The sequence below is a fragment of the Moschus berezovskii genome, chromosome 21 (genome assembly GCF_049115385.1).
Source record: "Moschus berezovskii isolate FMDL1 chromosome 21, NW_MosBer_1.0, whole genome shotgun sequence".
NCBI classification, from domain to species: Eukaryota; Metazoa; Chordata; class Mammalia; order Artiodactyla; family Moschidae; genus Moschus; species Moschus berezovskii.
Genome location: NC_142480.1, coordinates 21,164,681 through 21,181,391, shown reverse-complemented (window position 1 = coordinate 21,181,391; position 16,711 = coordinate 21,164,681).

Genomic DNA, 16,711 nt, shown 5'->3' with positions numbered 1-16,711 from the left:
TTTGCTATTGTTTTCATTATAGCCTTCAGATGGCTCAACACCTATGTCACGAAAGTGTGAACCCAATGAATTGTAGCACCAACAGCATGCAAATTCATCCATATGCCAACCATGTGCCATCTGCAAGAAAGGCCTGTAAATAATCCTTCTTTTCTTTCCAAATCCAAGCGATTATATTGTAAACAAGCCATATTTACAGATGGATCACCGTACACACTCTCTTTGGATGCTTCTGAGTGTTACTTCCTTTCTTTCCTACAGTATAAATGTTGAATAGTTGGTCTGCATTCTTCAGAGCATGGGTGGGCTATGTGAAATGCCTCAGGTTTTGATCATAACTATATTCAGGCTGCAGCGTCTGCCCTGAGAAAGAATCAACATCTGTCTTGACTATCAGCTGTGCTAAGGAAGTCACTCTTAAGGCATATTTTACTCCCACAGGCTGAACAATCCCAAAGATTCTGCAAGTTTTATTTATTGCACTCTCATAATAAATTTAAACCTTGATCATCTGGGTAGGGAAGAAGGAAAAAGAAACAGGATTATCTATTCACAGTCACAGCCTCGATTTAGATGAGGAGGTCACATTACTATTCATGAGGGGAGGAGCCCATGAAGTTGCCAGTAAAGATGTGGCTGTGCTGCACGGTACCATGAAGACTGCGGTGTCAGATCCCACTCCGACCCAGCACCTGGAAAGCCCCCCAGACCTTCTCCCTGATGGTTGGCAAATGGGAGAAAGCAGGCAAGCTGTAAGTAAGCAGAAAAGGACCTGGCAGGAAAAACTAGGTCAAGACCTGAAACAGAAAGCACAGAAAGCTATCAGTAAGGTCACTCCCACATAAGGTATACTGAGAAGGGAAATGAATATGAAAAGTTTTCTTCTTCATAGTTAACATTTAGAGGTAACCAATACAAGGCGTAGAATCAACACCCTAAAATCTAATGGCAAGTCCATTAATTGGCGTGATTTTTGGTCTTGCTTTTCTGTGCCTCAGTATCTTCATCTATGAAATGGGGATAATCATGGTTCATACCCCACAGGTACTACTGATAAAGGGCTTAGAAAGATGCGTGGCACAGAGTACTCAGTGAATATTTGCTATTGTTATTATTATTCTGTGATGTCACCTCTTAAACTAAAAAGAGTTTCAATATAAAAGATACAGGATAGAGATTATAAGCAATTCGTTTGGCTCTCTGTGGCTTTAAGCCTGTGGGCCTGGCTGTGGCAATGACAGTTTCCTCTCCAGTAAGTGGTAATTCTGGTCTCCTCACTCATCATGACCATCTTCAGATATCTCCTGTTCTTTGCCTTCCTTATTCTTATACAACCTACAAGTTTATATAAGGTACAAAGATTTCCAAGTTTAAAATTTTCCAATTATATAAAAACCCTACCCTGTAGGATCACACTAAAAAATTTAACAGGTTTTGCTAATGTGAGATATAAAAATTTAACTTTCAAAACCATAGAAACTCAAGAGCTGCTCTGTCTGGAAAGACTGCAACCAAGGATGAGCTAATTTGACTCATTTATCATCTTGTAGAGCAAACATTCAAGCCAAAATAATATTTTCAGCGAAGAGAAGAACTATCTGTAGGTTCAGGGACAAGATTTAAATATTCAGGATACATATATGGATGTATTAACAACAAGCATCTTTTCGAACTCCACTGTTATTTATACCCCAATTTTTTTTTCCCCCCTTTTCCGTAATGTTAATTTGCTCAGCAAGTGTTAAAAAATAAGGGTTAGTACAAACGTGATATATGAATCTGACAACTAGTCACAGTCTAATCAACTCTCTTCAATATAACCAAAATCAATTATTTTTTAAAGCCAAGACTGGTCATGTTTTTCAGAATTAGTGCTAACTCTCCCATTTAAAAATCTCACAGTCCTGGCCATCACTTAAGCCTTTTCCAAAATTCTCGTATATTTCCTTTAAAGTAAAGGTCAGAATATTTATTAAGGCAACTTCCTGTTATCTTTTTCAGTACTGAATTGATAATGAATCTAACTCAGAGACACAGAGAGGAAAACTATTAATACAGAGTGAATTTCAGACTGGGTTTGATTTTTTAAATTATCTCCAAGAGCTCACTAGAAAAAAAAAAGAAAAATAGCTCAGTAGTACATTGGGTTTTGATAGGGCAATTTATGTGTGAGCCAACAGACTCCTAGTATAAACTCAACACATAAGATACCCGTTTTATGAAGAAAGAAAAGAGTGGTTATAAAGACTTAAGGGTTTTTTTCTATTTATTTCCATCCTTTGAAATAACAAGCCAGAGTTCCTTTGCATAGCTAACCTGCTAGACAAATGCTGTTCTACAACAAGCAAATTCTATGTTTGCATATGAGAAGGTCAAAATGACAATCTTCCCACCTTTGCTGAAGTGCAAGTCATGTCCGATTCTTTGCCACCCCATGGACTGTAACCCACCAGGCTCCTCTGTCCATGGAATTCTCCAGGCAAGAATACTGGAGTGGGTTGCCATTTCCTTCTCCAGGGGATTTTCCCAACCCAGGGATTGAAGTTGGGTCTCCTGCATTGCAGGCAAATTCTTTACCAACTGAGCCACCAGGAAAGCCTACTGCAGAACTGAGGGACTATTCCATCTCTGTTAGAGATTTGTTAGAATAAGCAGATGATAACATAACAGAAAGCTCTCAAGAAAATGGGGTCTCACATAAGAACAACTTTACAAGTTATATTTTAAAATATTTCATTACTTCTTATTGGTTCAAAAGCCTGCATTAAGTATAGCCTAGTGTTTGTGAGGGCAGAGTGTCATAAAAACTAGGTCATGGGTTCAATCCCTGTCCTGAGAATCTCTGCACTTTCAATATACAATGGTGATAATTATACCTGTCTAACAAAGGTGCTGTAAAGATTACTTTGGATAACTCATGTAAAAAGCCCTACATATAATAGGTGCGCAGTAAGGAGTATGTATTATCATACTTTCTGTGCTTTTTTCCCTTTAAGTGAGGCTTTTTTCAATTAAATGTATTTATTGCTTAAATGAGATGAGTGTGTATGGTATTACATTAATCCCTAGGAGAGTTGAATAAGATGAAAATGAAGTTTATGTTAAGCAAATTGAATGAACATTGTTAGGTAGACGCTAAGATTGGTGGGAAAAATCATAGCATCTTAGGCTTACAACTGCCTCTACCCCATGAGGAAGCAGAGATGGTCAGAAAGCAATGAATGAGATTGGAAAGCAAGACTAAAGCAAGCCTTTAAGTAAACATTTCAGCTGTCTATGCACACCAAACAAAATGAAAGATTAAAAAGAATAACTCAGATAATTCATGTCAACAAGAAAAGGGTTTCTCTTTCTTCAAATATCCAGATATTTCAGGAAGAATATCTATATCTTCAATTATTCAGCAGTTGCTTCAGTTCCAAGTTCATGTGTTGCATATATTCAATACAGCCTATTTCTGTGAGATACCACAAAGAACAAAATGGCTGCTTAGTTGTATTGTAGTCATGAAAATGCAATATAAAAAAGCAATCAAACCATCTGGTTAAAGGCAGATCAGGAGAGCACAAATTTAAGGTTATAGAGCACTTTTATGAGTCATCCAGGGCTCAAAGGGTATTACAGCTTTGGAAGTGTGTTCTCAGTTGCTCAATCATGTCTGACTCTTTTCGACCCCATGGACTGTAGCCCACCAAGCTCCTCTGTCCATGGGATTTTTCCCATGCAAGAATAGTGGGGTGGATTTCCATTTTCTCCTCCTGGAGAACTTCTCCATTCAGGGATCGAATCTGCATCCCCTGCATTGGCAGGCAGATTCTTTACCATTGAGCCACCTGGGAAGTCTTTACGATCAACTGAAAGAACATGAGTTGTTAATGATATACAGTTTCACTCTTTCCTTCTGCCAACTCACTATACAGAGCACTTTATCAGGGGGAGGCAGAAGATACAGACAAAATCCTAAGGCCTTTCCCATCAAAATTTGTTTTATTCAAAGATCCTTTAAATAGAAAGCAGAATGGAGAATTGAGGCTATTGTTCAACCAGCTGAGATCTAAAACTCCTGCCTTTCTCAAAAATGTCTAAGTGCTGTAACTCTGAATTACAGAGATAACACAATTATAAATACTACACTTCACTTTTCATGTATAGATATACATACTTTAAGGATTCATTTGCAAACATAATGTATTCTGTTTCCCATGCTCGTAAGCTAAACAACACATTGAATGGTGTTTTAGTTTTTTAAAGTACTGGCATGACAAAATGAATTTCATTCCAGTCAATAAAAACAAATTTATTTTTCTAAATTCATGAATTCAAGCTAAGTTTTTACAATTACTGAAGTTTCATTTACATTTCAGTTTTAAAAGTAGAATTAAATGTAGGTCAAGAGCTAAGAGAAATTCTTTCGGAAATACATTTTCTATATTCTCCTTTGATGTGCAGCTTTGGCGTGTCATTATCTTGGTTCAGATCTTAATTATTTTCTTATTTCAACAACTGTGATGTCTTTTAATTGGCTCTAATGTCTCTAATGGCTCAGATGGTTAAGAATATGCCTGCAATTCAGGAGACCTGGGTTCAATTCCAGGGTCAGGAAGATCCCCTGGAGAAGGGAATGGCTACCTACTCTAGTTTTCTTGCCTGGAGAATTCCATGAACAGCAGGAGCCTGGCAAGCTACAGTCCACGGGGTCACAAAGAGTTGGACATGACTGATCAACTAAAACCTTCACTTTCTAATGTCTCTAAATTCATACTCTTCTAATCTATTTTTCATACTGTCATCACATTTTTGGATGCAAACTTCAGTTTAGTCCAAACACCAAACTGAACCAAGTGTTCAGTTTGAACATTCTGGACCAAAGTGTTTCAATGACAGTCCACCACCACTTCTCTCATTACTTATAAGAAGTCCCATTCCCACTGCATGTATGCAAACCCTTCAAGGCCTGGCCTCTGACCACTTCCTTGGGCTCATCTCCCACCACTTACCCATCACTACCTGTGACCTGCACTTCTCCAGGTGTAATGTGCATTTCCTATTCCTGTGCTTTTCTTGATGTTGCTTCCTCCACATTGCCCACAGAGGGGTATTAACATTCTTTAACACTTTCTTTGGCTTTTTCCCCCTGATGTCTACCCCTCTTCCAGATATGTACTGATCAATCCATCTTTGGCATCCCCATAATATGAAGCTCTGTTTGTTGAAACACTATCTGGTCTTCAAAAACAATTTCAAATCCCTGCTTTCTTCATAAACAGAATGGCCCAAAAGTAACTTACCTTCCAAACTGGAATGCTTTTGAGAATGGAGGGAGGAGATTGGATCCTGTTAATAGTTAGCCCAGTGCAACAGATAAAAACTGAGACTATCCCAGGCAAACCAGGGCTTATGCCTGGAAAATCCCATAGATGGAGAAGCCTGGAAGTCTACAATCCATGGGGTCGCAAAGAGTCAGACATGACTGAGCAACTAACCTTTCACTTCAGACTTTATCCAGAAAAGCCTTTATGATTAGCAAGACAGGTATGAGCCTTTCCACCTTGTACTTCTCTTATACCATTATATCCTTGCAATATATGTGCAGGTTGGTCTCCTTATTACTAAGAATTGTGCTCTCTTTAAGGCAGAAATTATATTTGACTCATTTTTGTATTCTCTACTACACTTCCCACATTGCTTCACATACAAAAAGTATTTTAAAATACTGTCCCCTTAGAATGGTTGATAAATGTGGTACTATCTATGGCAGGGTGAAGAAGCAAAACTAGCTATCTTTTAAATGCTACTTCTGTGGATTTTAGTCTAATTAGCAACAAGTTCTCAAATAAACTAACTGATCTCTATCAATTATGTCTTGAAATGCCAGGAATTCACTTGACACACTAGAATCTAAGAAAAGCTTTCTTCTGCGTTGGGTTTCTGCTACATCACTGTGATGAAGTAAAATAGATATCTAAATGTTTAATTCTTCCTAAATATTAAAACATTAGGAGAAACTATCTCCTGAAACTCTATTGCTCATTTCAAAAAAAAATTATGTTTCTACTTGTTTGAGAAGTAGTGTTCCATTTAATGTCATTTATGTATCAAACTATTGATACACTCAAGAAACAGCTAAATTCTTTGATTTCAAATAGAAAAAAGGTTATAAAATGTATCAAGCAGAAATTTTATTCACGGATGATTTCAGAGATATCACATTCCACACATTGCAATTTGGTCACTGCAAATTTTTACAAATTTTTTTCCTAGAAATTTATAGATTTCTCAAAGAATGTGACATAATATTCCCTAATAGCATATTTATCTAAAATATTAATAGCTTTTAAAATACAGTGCAATGGAAAGTGTTCGTTTTCTTAATTTTGTAAAAGTGACTCTGAAGCTAGATAGGTAAGCACCTTTAGGGGAAAACCATGGAAACAAACCAACCTTGGACAAGACCATCTTCTGATAAGATTATTTCCCTTAATAATTCCTTAATAAGTGGATAATTCCCTTAATAAGTGGAAATTTTTCTCTGCCACAGAGTCAAGTCTACTGTCAATGGGCCAGCAATCCAGACGCAAGGAAACATTACTTCCAATAATTTAGATCTGGGTTTTGTCAGTGACCATATGCTTGTCCCAAGAAAATACAATTCCATTTCTCAACCTGTGCCAGTCTTCAACTCTTGAATGCCTTACATCATTTCCCGAGGTTATAGTTTAATTTGTTCTGCTTAACTTAAAATCTATATAACTAGTACAACTAAGAGATGACTTTCAAAGTATGATGGCTATTCCAGAGAGCTGCTTAAAATTATTATAAATATCTGTATTTGAGTAGAACCCACCTAGTACATTTCTCCAGATGAATTCTAACAAACATGCTGACTTCCTCTCCTTCAAACTGGAAAACACAATAAACACAATACCTATGGAACGATATACAAACCCATTGCCAGAAATCATCCTCATTCTCATGAAATGATATTGGATACTGTCCAATAACAGGCAAGTCTGTTTTTATTCATTTATATTCTCTAAGTAAAGGGAATTCATAGAGGCTCATATAAAAACATACAAAAAAGGCATTTTTTATTTTTTTCTTATATTTTTTAATTTTTATTTTTATTGGAGGCTAATTATTTTACAATATTATATTGGTTGGTTTTGCCATACATTGACATGAATCCGCCCCGGGTGTACATGAGGTCCCCCTCCCGAACCCCCCTCTCACCTCCCTCCTCCCCTTATCCTCCCTCCTGGTCATCCCCGCATACCAGCCCCGAGCATCCTGTAATATGCATCAACCCTGAACTGGCAATTCGTTTCACATATGATAATATACATGTTTCAATTCCATTCTCACAAACCATCCCACCCTCACCCTCTCCCACAGAGTCCCAAAGACTGTTCTATACATCTGTGTCTCTTTTGCTGTCTCATATACAGGGTTATCATTTGCATCTTTCTAAATTCCATATATATGCGTTAGTATATTGTATTGGTGTTTTTCTTTCTGGCTTACTTCACTCTGTATAATGGGCTCTAGTTTCATCCACCTCATTAGAACTGGTTCAAATGCATACTTTCTAATGGCTGAGTAATACTCCATTGTGTATATGTACCAAAGCTTTCTTATCCATTCATCTGCAGATGGACATCTAGGTTGCTTCCATGTCCTGGCTATTATAAACAGTGCTGCAATGAACATTGGAGGACATGGGTCTCTTTCAATTCTGGTTTCCTCGGTGTGTATGCCCAGGAGTGTGATTGCTGGATCATATGGCAGTTCTATTTCCAGTTTTTTGAGGAATCTCCACACTGTTCTCCATAGTGGTTGTACTAGTTTGCATTCCCACCAACAGTGTAAGAGGGTTCCCTTCTCTCCACACCCTCGCCAGCATTTATTGCATGTGGACTTTTGGATAGCAGCCATTCTGACTGGTGTGAAATGGTATCTCATTGTGGTTTTGATTTGCATTTCTCTGATTATGAGGGATCTTGAGCATTTTTTCATGTGTTTGTTAGCCATCTTTATGTCTTCTTTGGAGAAATGTCTGTTTAGTTCTTTGGCCCATTTTTTGATTGGGTCACTTATTTTTCTGGAATTGAGCTGCAGGAGCTGCTTGTATATTTTGCAGATTAATCCTTTATCAGTTGCTTCATTTGCTATTATTTTCTCCCATTCTGAAGGCTGTCTTTTCACCTTGCTTATAGTTTCCTTTGCTGTGCAGAAGCTTTTGATTTTAATTAGGTCCCATTTGTTTATTTTTGCTTTTATTTCCAATATTCTGGGAGATGGGTCTTGGAGGATCCTGTTGTGATTTATGTCGGAGACTGTTTTGCCTACGTTCTCCTCTAGGAGTTTTATAGTTTCTGGTCTTACATTTAGCTCTCTAATCCATTTTGAGTTTATTTTTGTGTATGGTGTTAGGGAGTGTTCTAGTTTCATTCTTTTACAAGTGGCTGACCAGTTTTCCCATCACCACTTGTTAAAGAGACTGTCTTTTCTCCATTTTATATTCTTGCCTCCTTTGTCGAAGATAAGGTGTCCATAGGTGCGTGGGTTTATCTCTGGGCTTTCTATTTTGTTCCATTGATCTATATTTCTGTCTTTATGCCAGTACTACACTGTCTTGATGACTGTGGCTTTGTAGTAGAGCCTGAAGTCCAGCAGGTTAATTCCCCCAGTTCCATTTCTTCTTCCTCAAGATTGCTTTGACTATTCGAGGTTTTTTGTATTTCCATACAAATTGTGAGATTATTTGTTCTAGTTCTGTGAAAAATATCATCGGTAGCTTGATAGGGATTGCATTGAATGTATACATTACTTTGGGTAGTATACTCATTTTTACAATATTTATTCTTCCAATCCACGAAGACAGTATATTTCTCCATCTATTAGTGTCCTCTTTGATTACTTTCACTAGTGTTTTATAGTTTTCTATGTACAAGTCTTTTGTTTCCTTAGGTAGATATATTCCTAAGTATTTAATTATTTTCGTTGCAATAGTGAATGGAATAGTTTCCTTAATTTCTCTTTCTATTTTCTCATTATTAGTGTATAGGAATGCAAGGGATTTCTGTGTGTTGATTTTATATCCTGCAAATTTACTGTATTCATTGATTAGCTCAAATAGTTTTCTGGTAGAGTCTTTCGGGTTTTCTGTGTAGAGGATCATGTCATTAGCCAACAGTGAAAGTTTTACTTCTTCTTTTCCAATTTGTATTCCTTTTATGTCTTTTTCTGCTCTGATTGCTGTAGCCAAGACTTCCACAACTATGTTGAGTAGTAGTGGTGAGAGTGGGCACCCTTGTCTTGTTCCTGACTTTAGGGGAAATGCTTTCAGTTTTTCACTGTTGAGGATAATGTTTGCTATGGGTTTGTCATATATAGCTTTTATTATGTTGAGATATGTCCCTTCTATTCCCACTTTCTGGAGGGTTTTTATCATAAATGGATGTTGAATTTTGTCGAAGGCTTTCTCTGCATCTATTGAGATAATCACATGATTTTTATTTTTCAGTTTGTTAATGTGGTGTATTACATTGATTGATTTGCGGATATTGAAGAATCCTTGCATTCCTGGGATAAAGCCCACTTGATCATGATGGATGATCTTCTTAATGTGTTGTTGGATTCTGATTGCTAGAATTTTGTTAAGGATTTTTGCATCTATGTTCATCAGTGATATTGGCCTGTAGTTTTCTTTTTTTGTGGGATCTTTACCAGGTTTTGGGATTAGGGTGATGGGGGCCTCATAGAATGAGTTTGGAAGTTTCCCTTCCTCAGTAATTTTCTGGAAGAGTTTGAGTAGAATAGGTGTCAGCTCTTCTCTAAATTTTTGGTAGAATTCAGCTGTGAAGCCGTCTGGACCTGGGATTTTATTTGCTGGAAGATTTCTGATTACAGCCTCTAGTTCTGTGCTTGTGATAGGTCTGTTTAGATTTTCTATTTCTTCCTGGTTGAGTTTTGGAAAGGTGTACTTTTCTAGGAATTTGTCCATTTCTTCCAGGTTATTCATTTTATTGCCATATAATTGCTAATAGTATTCTCTAAAAATCCTTTGTATTTCTGTGTTGTCAGTTGTGATCTCTCCATTTTCATTTCTAATATTATTGAATTGGTTCTTCTCCCTTTGTTTCTTGATGAGTCTGGCTAGTGGTGTGTCAATTTTATTTACCTTCTCGAAGAACCAGCTTTTGGCTTTGTTGATTTTTGCTATGGTCTCTTTTGTTTCTTTTGCATTTATCTCTGCCCTAATTTTTATGATTTCTTTCCTTCTACTAACCCTGGGGTTCTTCATTTCTTCCTTTTCTAGTTTCTTTAGATGTCAGTTCAGTTCAGTTGCTCAGTCGTGTCCGACTCTCCGCGACCCCATGAATCACAGCACGCCAGGCCTTCCTGTCCATCACCAACTCCCGGAGTTCACTCAAACTCATGTCCCCAGAGTCGGTGATGCCATCCAGCCATCTCATTCTCGGTCGTCCCCTTCTCCTCCCGCCCCCAACCTTTCCCAGCATCAGAGTCTTTTCCAGTGAGTCAACTCGCCGCATGAGGTGGCCAAAGTATTGCAGTTTCAGCTTTAGCATCAGTCCTTCTAATGAACACCCAGGATCGATCTCCCTTAGAATGGACTGGTTGGATCTCCTTGCAGTACAAGGGACTCTCAAGAGTCTTCTCCAACACCACAGTTCAAAAGCATCAATTTTTCGGTGATCAGCTTTCTTCTTTAGATGTAGAGTTAGGTTATTTAGTTGACTTTTTTCTTGTTTCTTGAGGTGTGCCTGTATTGCTATGAACTTCCCCCTTAGCACTGCTTTTACAGTGTCCCAGAGGTTTTGGGTTGTTGTGTTTTCATTTTCATTCATTTCTATGCATATTTTGATTTCTCTTTTGATTTCTTCTATGATTTGTTCATTATTCAGCAGCGTGTTGTTCAGTCTCCATATGTTGGCGTTTTTAATAGTTTTTCTCCTGTAATTGAGATCTATTCTTACTGCATTGTGGTCAGAAAACATGCTTGGAATAATTTCAATTTTTTTGAATTTACCAAGGCTAGATTTACGGCCCAGGATGTGATCTATCCTGGAAAAGGTTCCGTGTGCGCTTGAGAAAAAGGTGAAATTCATTGTTTTGGGTTGAAATGTCCTATAGATATCTATTAGGTCTAACTGGTCTGTTGTATCATTTAAAGTTTGTGTTTCCTTGTTAATTTTCTGTTTAGTTGATCTATTCATAGATGTAAGTGGGGTATAAAATCTCCCACTATTATTGCATTGTTGTTAATTTCCCCTTTCATACTTGTTAGTAATTGTCTTACATATTGCAGTGCTCCTATGTTGGGTGCATAAATATTTATAATTTTTATATCTTCTTCTTGGATTGATCCTTTGATCATTATGTAGTTTCCTTCTTTGTCTCTTTTCACAGCCTTTGTTTTAAAATCTATTTTATCTGATATGAGTATTGCTACTCCTGCTTTCTTTTGGTCTCTATTTGCATGGAATATCTTTTTCCAGCCCTTCATTTTCAGTCTGTGTGTGTCCCTCGTTTTGAGGTGGGTCTCTTGTAGACAACATATATGGGGGTCTTGTTTTTGTATCCATTCAGCAAGCCTTTGTCTTTTGGTTGGGGCATTCAACCCATTTACGTTTAAGGTAATTATTGATAAAGGAGAGATAAGAAAGCCTTCCTCAGCAATCAATGCAAAGAAATAGAGGAAAACAACAGAATAGGAAAAACAAGAGATCTTTGCAAGAAAATTAGAGATATCAAGGCAACATTTCATGCAAAGATGGGCTCGATAAAGGACAGAAATGGTATGGACCTAACAGAAGCAGAATATATTAAGAAGAGGTGGCAAGAATACACAGAAGAACTGTACAAAAAAGATCTTCACGATGAAGATAATCACGATGGCGTGATCACTCACTTGGAACCAGACATCTTGAAACGTGAAGTCAAGTGGGCCTTAGAGAGCATCACAACAAACAAAGCTAGTGGAGGTGATAGAATTCCAATTGAGCTATTTCAAATCTTGAAAGATGATGCTGTGAAAGTGCTGCACTCAATGTGCCAGCATTTTGGAAAACTCAGCAGTGGCCACAGGACTGGAAAAGGTCAGTCTTCATTCCAATCCCAAAGAAAGGCAATGTTAAAAAATGCTCAAACCACTGCACAATTGCACTCATCTCACACGCTAGTAAAGTCATGCTCAAAGTTCTCCAAGCTAGGCTTCAGCAATATGTGAATCGTGAACTTCCTGATGTTCAAGCAGGTTTTAGAAAAGGCAGAGGCACCAGAGATCAAATTGCCAACATCCGCTGGATCATGAAGAAAGCAAGAGAGTTCCAGAAAAACATCTATTTCTGCTTCATTGACTATGCCAAGGCCTTTGACTGTGTGGATCACAATAAACTGTGGAACATTCTGAAAGAGATGGGAATACCAGACCACTTGACCTGCCTTTTGAGAAACCTGTATGCAGGTCAGGAAGCAACAGTTAGAACTGGACATATAACAACAGACTGGTTCCAAATAGGAAAAGGAGTACATCAAGGTTGTATATTGTCACCCTGCTTATTTAACTTATATGCAGAGTACATCATGAGGCACACTGGGCTGGAAGAAGCACAAGCTGGAATCAAGATTGCCGGGAGAAATATCAATAACCTCAGATATGCAGATGACACCACCCTTATGGCAGAAAGTGAACAGGAACTCAAAGGCCTCTTGATGAAACTGAAAGAGGAAAATGAAAAGGTTGGCTTGAAGCTCAACATTCAGAAAACGAATATCATGGCATCTGGTCCCATCACTTCTTGGGAAATAGATGGGGAAACAGAGGAAACCATGTCAGACTTTATTTTTGGGGGCTCCAAAATCACTGCAGATGCTGATTGCAGCCATGAAATTAAAAGACGCTTACTCCTTGGAAGGAAAGTTATGACCAGCCTAGATAGCATATTAAAAAGCAGAGACATTACTTTGCCAACCAAGGTCCATCTAGTCAAGGCTATGGTTTTTCCCGTGGTCATGTATGGACGTGAGAGTTGGACTGTGAAGAAAGCTGAGCACCGAAGAATTGATGCTTTTGAACTGTGGTGCTTGGAGAAAACTCTTGAGAGTCCCTTGGACTGCAAGGAGATCCAACCAGTCCATTCTAAAGGAGATCAATCCTGGGTGTTCATTGGAAGTACTTATGCTAAAGCTGAAACTGCAATACTTTGGCCACCTCACACGACGAGTTGACTCACTGGAAAAGACTCTGATGCTGGGAGCGATTGAGGGTAGGAGGAGACGGGGACGACAGAGAATGAGATGGCTGGATGGCATCACCGACTCGATGGACATGAGTTTGAGTGAACTCCGGGAGTTGGTGATGGACAGGGAGGCCTGGTGTGCTGTGGTTCATGGGGTCTCTAAGAGTCAGACACGACTGAGTGACTGAACTGAACTGAACTGATGATCCCGTTGCCATTTTCTTTATTACTTTGGGTTCGAGTTTATACACCCTTTCTGTGTTTCCTGTCTAGAGAAGATCCTTTAGAATTTGTTGGAGAGCTGGTTTGGTGATGCTGAATTCTCTCAGCTTTTGCTTGTCTGTAAAGCTTTTGATTTCTCCTTCATATTTGAATGAGATCCTTGCTGGGTACAGTAATCTGGGCTGTAGGTTATTTTCTTTCTTCACATTAAGTATGTCCTGGCATTCCCTCCTGGCCTGAAGAGTTTCTTTTGAAAGATCAGCTGTTATCCTTATGGGAATCCCCTTGTGTGTTATTTGCTGCTTTTCCCTTGCTGCTTTTAATATTTGTTCTTTGTGTTTGATCTTTGTTAATTCGATTAATATGTGTCTTGGAGTATTTTGCCTTGGGTTTATCCTGTTGGGGACTCTCTGGGTTTCTTGGACTTGGGTGATTATTTCTTTCCCTGTTTTAGGGAAGTTTTCAACTATTTTCTCCTCAAGTATTCTCTCATGGTCTTTCTTTTTGTCTTCTTCTTCTGGGACTCCTATGATTTGAATGTTGGGGCATTTAACATTGTCCCAGAGGTCTCTAATATTGTCCTCATTTCTTTTAATTCATTTTTCTTTTTTCCTCTCTGTTTCATTATTTCTACAATTCTATCTTCTAGCTTGCTTATCCTGTCTTTTCCCTCTGTTATTCTACTGTTTGTTCCCTCCAGAGTGTTTCTGATCTCATCTATTGCATTATTCATTGTATATTGACTCTTTTTTATTTCCTCTAAGTCCTTATTAAACCTTTCTTCCATCTTCTCAGTCCTCTTCTCCAGGTTATTTATCTGCAACTCCATTTTGCTTTGAAGATTTTGAATCATTTTCACCACCAAAATTCGAAATTCTTTATCAGGTAGATTCCCTATATCTTCCTCTTTTGTTTTTGTTGGTGGGCATTTATCTTGTTCCTTTACTTGCTGGGTATTTCTCTGCCTCTTCATCTTGCTTATATTGCTTTGCTTGGGGTGGCCTTTCCCTCTTCTGGAAGTTTGTGGAGTTCTCTTTATTATGTAGTTTCCTCGCTGTGTGTGAGGTTGGACGGGTGACTTGTCAAGATTCCCTGGTTAAGGAAGCTTGTGTCATTGTTCTGGTGGGTGGAGCTGGATTTCTTCTCTTTGGAGTGCAATGAAGTGTCCAGTAATGAGTTATGCGATGTCAGTGGGTTTGGAGTGACTTTGGGCAGCCTGTATATTGAAGCTCAGGGCTAGTTTCCTGTGTTGCTGGAGAATTTGCATGGTATGTCTTGCTCTGGAACTTGTTGACCCTTGGGTGGTGCTTGGTTTTAGTGTAGGTATGGAGACGTTTGATGAGCTCCTATCGATTAATGTTCCCTGGAGTCAGGAGTTCTCTGGTGTTCTCAGGATTCAGGCTTAAGCTCTTGCCTCTGGTTTTTGGTCTTATTCTTGGAGTAGTCTCTAGACTTCTCTATCTGTCATTTCCAAGGTGGTTCCCTCTGTTTTAGCTTCTGTTTGCTGGTCTCTTCAGTGTCTGATTTCCACCCTGATATTAGGGGGCAGGTGGACACTTTTTAAGGCTCAATTGTTCAGTCCTGTTCTGGGAAGGGAGGAACGCTGCAGACAAATATCTGTGGGGAGTGCTCATAGCATCTTGGCCACACTGGGTTTGCCCCCGCTCACAGCGCGTGTGTTGTCCCAGTCTACACTGCACAGGCTCTAGGTTGCTCTGCCAGGAACTGTCCGAGGCCGGTGCTGGGTTGTATGCACTTCCCAGGTCTGAGCGGCTCAGGTTCAGGTCCTCGGGTACTCCACAAAGGCGCAGATCTGGTTGGTCCTGCGTTTTGTGCCTTCCCCGGTCCAAGCAGCTCAGGTGACCAGGTGTTTGGCGAGCGTGGTCACTGTGACTTATCGCCTCCCCAGTCCCTGCCACTCGGTTTTCTGGGTGTACAACCGGCACAACTTCTCAGGTGGATATCGACTGGCCCGAGCCCCAGAAGTCTTGATAAGCAACAAGCCTGCCTGCAGTTTGTATCGGATGCCTTTCTGGGGCCGCGGTTGCCCCCTCCGGCTCTGGCTGACCTCCCTGCCTGTCTCAGGAGGGGATGGGGGCTGGGTCGACCGCAGCCTGCTCGCTCTGCTCAGCCCTTTGTTCTGTGAGCGGGGCTGGCCGAGTCTTAGGTTAAAGCTTTCCGCCTTTTCACGGGGAAGCTATCCCACAGTCTGCTTTGCTATCCCCAGTTCTCTCAGATTGCCCTCGCAGCATTCAAGCACAGTCCTCTCTCTAAGCAGTTCAGCTGGCTCCTCTCTGCCCAACCCCCACTTGCTAATGGCGTATTCAGGCATCTGCACTGCTTCTCCGCTGGTAGTTACCGTTTGGCGGGTAATCTGTGGGTTTTAATTGTTCCTTTTTTTTTTCCTCCTATGTGGCCCTCTGAGGTTCCAAGGCTCGCCACAGATTCATCAGTGAGAGTGTTTCCTGGTGTTTGGAAACTTCTCTCTTTTTAAAGCCTCCCTTCCTGGGATGGAGCTCCGTCCTTACTTCTTTTGTCTCTCTTTTTATCTTTTATGTTTTTTCCTACCTCCTTTCGAAAATAATGGGCTGCTTTTCTGGGTGCCTGATGTCCTCTGCCAGCATTCAGAAGTTGTTTTGTGGACTTTACTCTGCGTTCAAATGTTCTTTTGATGCATTTGTGGGGGAGAAAGTGGTCTCACCATCCTATTCCTCTGCCATCTTGTTCCTCCTCTGGCATTTTTTCATAGACTAAAAAAATCAAAACTAAGAGAAACTATGTAGAATAATAAGATGAAATCAAAATTCAAGTTAGACACAAAAATGTATACCATATGTTCTTGTATAATTATTGAAGGTGGCCTGTAAATCTGACTCCGAGCTTTCTTAGCAGTCAAAGAAAAGAGGAACGTGCATTCAGTTAGAACATTCTTAGAGTTAACGTGAAAAAAAACAAACAAACTGGCATTCTATCATAGAAGCTCAGATTTCTCAATCTGGGGGAAAATCTTCCCCCAGAATGGGTACTCATAAAGAGGACACAGTGTGTTATACTGGACTTGCTCTTTTCTCATCACATCTAGTTACTTGGTTGGTTGGTTAGTTTTATTTTCTTTTTAAAGATTTTTTCGATGTACCCATTTTTAAAGTCTTTATTGAATTTGTTACCTTACGGCTTCTGTTGTTTGTGTTCTGATGTTTTTAGCCATGAGGCATGTGGATCTTAGC